This window comes from Puma concolor, chromosome D4 (genome assembly GCF_028749965.1).
Source record: "Puma concolor isolate L17-30 chromosome D4, mPumCon1.1.hap2, whole genome shotgun sequence".
Taxonomy (NCBI): domain Eukaryota; kingdom Metazoa; phylum Chordata; class Mammalia; order Carnivora; family Felidae; genus Puma; species Puma concolor.
The window spans coordinates 4,577,779-4,584,069 of record NC_141679.1 but is presented as its reverse complement, the minus strand read 5'-3'; the positions used below and the strand labels follow the sequence as shown (position 1 = coordinate 4,584,069).

At 50.3% G+C, this 6,291-nt stretch overlaps 1 long non-coding RNA gene across 2 annotated transcripts; it reads right to left on the bottom strand.

Annotated features, from left to right (window-relative positions):
• Positions 1 to 287: 287 nt before the first annotated feature.
• LOC147574676 (uncharacterized) lies at positions 288 to 6,047 on the bottom strand. Of its 2 annotated transcripts, none has more exons than XR_015243397.1 (4): positions 5,837 to 6,047; positions 5,337 to 5,575; positions 3,552 to 3,911; positions 288 to 1,441 (listed from the first exon to the last, which is right to left on the bottom strand). It is a non-coding gene; the product is annotated as an uncharacterized LOC147574676 (long non-coding RNA). The 2 variants fall into 2 exon arrangements; XR_015243398.1 differs by having other exon boundaries at positions 3,710 to 3,911.
• Between the last annotated feature and the right edge of the window lie 244 nt (positions 6,048 to 6,291).

Sequence of the window (6,291 nt, the reverse complement as noted above, 5' to 3'; positions counted from 1 at the left end):
GAGGGGCAGAGAGAGAGAGAGACACAGAATCGGAAGCGGGCTCCAGGCTCTGAGCTGTCAGCACAGAGGTCCATGCGGGGCTCGAACTCACGGACCGCGAGATCATGAGCTGAGCCGAGGTCAGACACTCAACGGACTGAGCCACCCAGGCGCCCCTGATGGAACACTTTCCCATGTGGCCCCGTGTTCATCTCACACGCTCTCCTTAATCCCCATCATGCATTTCCCCTCCCCCCCCACCTCAGTTTGTTCTCTGCAGTGAAGAGTCTGTTTCTTGGTCCGTTCCTCTCTTCTTTCTGCCCCCTGCCCCCCACCTGCTTCGCTCATTTGTAAGGAGTCAGCTTCTTGCTCTCTTTCTCATTCCCCCTTGGCAGGTGGAGCCCCGGCCGCCCACATGGCTCCGCTGAGCGCAGGAGGGACGCCTGGGTGGCAGTCATTGGAAGCACAATATTCTGGGGTGACATTGGCGACCGAAATGAATTCCCCAGCCTGGGCACTTAAAACTCATGACGCATATCTAAACGAGAGACTCCTGCAGCCTCTGACCTTGAAGTGAAAACCCCAGAACAGCTAGAATGACTCACTCTTCAGTCTCCAGCCTGGAAGCAAACAGTGAGGGGCCTTTGAAAGACCCTGAAAGTATCTTTAAATAAAAATGTCTCCTTCTCTGTGTGTCAGCCGTGTGGCTCATCAGCCACTTTTCCTGGAGCTGTGGGGCTGCGGACAGCGGTCCCCCTGACCAGCCACCTCCATCACGCTCCATGAAGGGCTCGCAAGGACGGACCCCAGCCTGAATGAGTGACAAGCGGGACTCTCCTTCTAAAGGCAGGTCACACCCTCTGGAACGAGACCGCACCACTGAGTTCGAGTTCAGCCACAACCGTGATGCTCTGGGCCTCGGTTTTGTCGACTGAAAATGGGCCCAGTAAGCACGCTTTCATGAGTCACCTCCTACGAAGCACTCAGCCCCAAAGCGTTCCAGGAGCCATTCTTGTTTCTTCACCAGGAGCATACTTTGCCCACTCATTCGCGCCCACAGGTACCGGATGTGTGTGGCTAGGACGCCCTTGTCATTGCAGGATGTTCCATGGACAGCATCGTGCTCAAGCTAGGCAGCCTGACAGGGCAGGCAGGGAGGTGACCCCCCGCATCGTGGTTTCAGGATATGGCGGTCTGGGGGGAATGCGGTCAAAGTGATGACCGTGGAGGAGGTGGCTCACACCGAGATATTATATGGATATGCTTTTGTCCTTCTGCAAACGCGTAATACCACAAACGTGTCCACCTTTGGATACAACTTGTGTTCAGTTGGCATGACTCACAAGCCCTACAATCTTCTTCCTCCTCCTCCTCTTCCTCTTCGGTGTTGCCTCTGTCTTAGGTCATCAGTAGCCTTATGCCCTCTGCCACCGAACCTCTTTCTGTGGCTCTGATGATCTGCCTGCAATAATGCGTAACACAATCGGATGAATGGTGTTCCTAAGTGTAAAACCAACAGGTTCTTTTACGTTAAAAAAATTATACAAATTCTTGAACCTGTGTGGGTGTTGTTTCCAGGCACTTTTCTCGATAAAGAACTAATGAGATGAATGGAAATTGATAGAAAGTAAGTAATCGATGGAATAAATACTGGTTTTACTATAACCCAAGTTCCTTTATTAAGAACAAGAAAAAAAGCGGTAGAATAACGTTCAAAAGTAAAATATTAGTAAAGGAATGCATGATATTTGGTTGGATCCCAGATTTAGAAAAATACAAGAACAAAAAGCAACAGCAGCAAACCCCAGCCCCGAAGGACATTATCAGCACAAATAGAAAAATGTGACTACGGACCATCTTTTTAGGTAATGGCATTATTTCAGGGTTAACTTTCCTGAGTGTGGCAATTAATTGATTTTTTTATTTAGGAGACAGATGCTAAAGTATTCGGTGGTGAGGTGTCATGATGTCTGCAATTAACTCTCAGATTGTCCATCAGAAAAAGTACTTATGTGAGCGTATGTGTGAGAGCGTGTGTGTGAATGTGCGTGCGTGTGCGTGTAATTTTTGCCTGTGGACATAGGCATGTGTGTGTCACATACCGATGGATCTGGAACAAGCACGGAAAAACATTAGCAATTGGTTAATCTAGGTGAAGGATACGTAGACATTCATCCGATTATTTTTGCAACTTTTCTGTAGGTTGAATATTTCATAATAAAAGGCTGAAGAGAGGCTAAGGAATTTTTTAAATGACGTGGTAAGAGTATATTTCCACGTAAAAAAGGCCACGTCTCTAACCTTTCAAAATCAACTGGTGGGTAAACATCACTTTGTACATTTGAATTCCTTTGTTTCCAGTGGAATATTTTCTCCTTCTTTTCAAAATATGGGTCCCGGGGCGCCTGGGTGGCGCAGTCGGTTGAGCGTCCGACTTCAGCCAGGTCACGATCTCGCGGTCCGTGAGTTCGAGCCCCGCGTCGGGCTCTGGGCTGATGGCTCGGAGCCTGGAGCCTGTTTCCGATTCTGTGTCTCCCTCTCTCTCTGCTCCTCCCCCGTTCATGCTCTGTCTCTCTCTGTCCCAAAAATAAATAAACGGTGAAAAAAAAATTAAAAAAAAAAAATATGGGTCCCAGTTTACTAAACTGGATATATTTTGTGCTTGGATTTAAAGTGTACCGTCCCCTAGTGCTTTTGTATAAACTTATTTGCGAATGAAATCTTAACTTTGGGGATAAAACCTCAGCATGTCCGACTCAGACCCTTGGGCATCTCAAGGACAAATTCCGGTACGTTCTGTCATCCCCTTCTGAGGAGCCAATGCGCTCCCACAGCCCAGGAGGACTTCCAATATTCTACACACATGCTGAGGGGCACCCAGCGGCGACACGCTTTGGCCTCATAGACAACACTGGGCCACGGGGACTGTGGAGAAGGATCTCTGGTCCTGGTACAAACACAGGTTAAGAAGACTTCTCCCTTCCACGTGCATCGCTTAGGATTCTTTGCCGCATGTGACGGAAACCTTGGTCAAAACTGGAGTAAGCAAGGACAGGAAAGGAATGGCTCCATTGCCGCAAAGGAGGAGGAGGACAGGCAGGTTCCATTGCTCACAGCACAAGGACTCCCTGTGGATCTGCCTCCCCTGGAGATCCATTCCCAGGTCCTTGGCCAAGCATACCAATATGGCGGCCCAGGCCCTGGGGATCCATGGAGGAGCCTGAAGAGCTGTTTCCCAGGGGTTCTGGGAGAGGCCGCCCTGGGTCTCAGGGCGTCACGTGCCCACCTCTGATCCATGAGGGAGGAGGCCGTTGAATAAAAAACACAGCCGTGAAAATGCCCTGAGCAGATGAAACCACTTTGGTCATACAAACAAAGCTTAATTTAGATTATTTTGCAAGACTGACTGGACCTGGGTCAGTCCTTTGCTTGTGCCTCTGGAAGTCACAAGCAAAACTTGAACTGTTTCCCAAGGTTGGTATGAGGTAACCACTCACCAATTCCCTATGACTTAAGAAAATTCTAGCGTTAGGACCAAACCCTGGAAGAACACACAGCCACTGCCTTCTCACCATATGAGCTGCTTTATAAGAATCCACCCCCGAGCCTCACGCTACCTTCCGGTTTGAGTGCTCCCGGTTTGCAAACTTCCTTTTTGGTGTGTGCATGATAAACTTTTACTGATTGCTACCACGGTGATTCACTGGTTTTACTTCTGTTATTTCTGAACCTTTGACAAAGTGAACGCTCTCGCTCCCGGATGCCGTGTTCACTGGAGGAAACGGACGCACACAGTCACCCACTCCACCATCCAGTGTGCTGAGGTCAGGACCCGGCGGTCCCCAAGTGTCGGCCAGCAGTAGTGGGGTGCATGACGTTGGAGTCCCATGCCTCCCCAGAAATCATCCAGATGACTTAATGGAACATACGACCTGGGATAGAGAAGGAAGGGAGTTCAAGGAGGAAAAAGAAACATCTTACTGTTCTTTCTCATCTGAAACATTGTCAATCTGCAATAATCCAGATGCCCTCTGGGTGGATAGAGGACGCTCTTTGTTGAAGAGCCTCATCTGGCTTAGAGTTGGAACAGGAGATCTTCTGTTGGAACCTCTTTCAGTGTGGACACATTGCAATAGAAATTCACTAACATTTCTGGTGTCCCACCCTGATCCCTACCTCCTGTGTCCTCCAGGAGCTCCTGATGGATGCTGTCTGGCTGGAACAATAGGTTTCTGGCATGGAAAAGTCTAAGCAGGGGCCCAGGGACGACTGCCCTCAACTCTGTCAACTGCATTCCCTGAGAGAGCCCAGCAGTATGCTGGCTGCACTTGGGATGCAGGGAAGGGGGCTTGGGGGGTGTCCAAGGTCAGTTCCTCCCAAGTCCACCCTGAGACTAGGGTCTGAGTCCAAGGAATGTACTAGGCGCTGTTCCCAGCAAGCCCTGATAAGGAGCGCAAGTAAGACAGAAGAGAAGCAAGCCAACGTGGGGTGTTTTACTGAAGTCATTGCCATGGACAGTGCTGGATCAACCCCGTTGGTCTTGAGATGGGTGGAAAGTGGACAACACACCTTAGCCTTGTCCCACCAGAGGGTAAAAGGGTCCAGGACCTTAATTTACCAACTTCTGTGGGTTCATGAGTTCAAGGTTATGCCTGGGGTCTTCAACTCCCTGCCACTTTGCATCAATCCTATGTGGGGGTCAGGCGCATAGGGTCCTCAGATGGACTGGTGTGGATGCTTCTGTAAGAACCCACCAGGGCACATGGCTTCGGTGACTGCCCAGGAGTAGGGAGGGCTGACTCGGCTGCAGGAGATGTCTTGTTAGGTGCTTGTCGGAAATAGTCTAACAGTCCCCCCACGAAGGGCTCATGCCCCAGGGCTGCCTTTCAGGTCCCCTGAGGGGGCGGGGACACCTGCTCCCACAGGCTCAGATGTCACGTAATTCACAAGGAGCCAAATGAGATTAGAAACTGTAGGAGAGGGCAGGACGCAGGGCTACCGAGTACTGTAGCCACCTGGCCGTCTCAGCGGGGACATGGCGACCCTGCCCAGCGTTGGTCCCGAAGAGGTTCAGCCCACACATGGAGGAGAGATCGAACGGCCAAGCTGAGTGAAATCTTGAACATGTTCGCTTTCCTGCTCGACGGGGTTGCTGAGGTAGCAGCCACAAGGGGAAAGAGGTGCTAACGGCAATACGTTCTTATACAATCGGGCACCAAACCCAGTCTGGTAAAAGAACTTGGGGCCAAGAAGAAGGAGGTCTGGGTGTCTCTCTACTTACCGTCAAAGTACACAGAGCGGAATACTAGAGCCCTCTAGACAGACGACTGAGTTTAAAGCTCACCTCTTGTACTCACCATGGATCTTTGGGCAAAGGATATTCATCTTCTCTGAGCTTCTATTTTCTCATGTGAAAACTCAGGATGGCACAGCTTATCTTGCAGATTTGTCCTGGGGGTTACACGGGATGGCGCGAGGCACTCACGTTACGGGGACTCGGTCGCGGAGGTATCGGCTGGCTCGGCCCTGCTGTCACTAGACGGGCGCCTCGTCACAGGTTTTATAACCGCGTTACATGTCAATGACCCTGTTATTTCTGTAAGAAGGCCAGGGGAGAGGAAGAACAAAGAGGAAAAAATAGACACTCACAAGGGAAGAAACTTAAATCCCCCAGGGAGACAGTCGACTCTGGGCAAGCTATTAATACAGGAAAGCTCTCAACGTATGTGGAGCGTGTCCATTTCCTTGGCGTGAATTCAATTTGGTGTCCTCTCTAGTGGAATGCTAAGTGGACGGGGTGGGAGAGGCATAGAAAGGCCAAGAAAAAGCTTTTATGGATGAACCCCTTCCCACTTACCCAGAAAGACCTGAGGAATCGTCGGGGCCTGAATCAACAAGCCAGCTCAGCAGCTCTCCACGTGAACATCTTTGGCTGCGGCCACAAAAATCTTGACTTTGTGCTCAAAATAGAGCACTGATTCAGAAGGCTTCCTGATAAGAGACCAAAACGAAACAGTAAATTGTACTGTCACAAAAGACAAGGGAGGGTTTTAAAGCTCTATTTTGGGGGCCCCTTCTCTCTTCCCTCTGCAGGCTGAAGTCATTATCTGCAGTGTGGGCCTGTGGGCTCCCAGCCCACGTTCCGGCGGTTCTAGGGGGGACAGGAGCTTACTCACGTGGTGGGAAAGACTGATTGCTTGGTGTGCTTGTTGCTCATGAGGGCTCAGTGGCTGAAGACCTTTATTGTTGTTGCCATGTAAGACCTTCAGTCATTAGGCAAGCTGCAGGCTCTGGAATAATCTATTTCGGGAC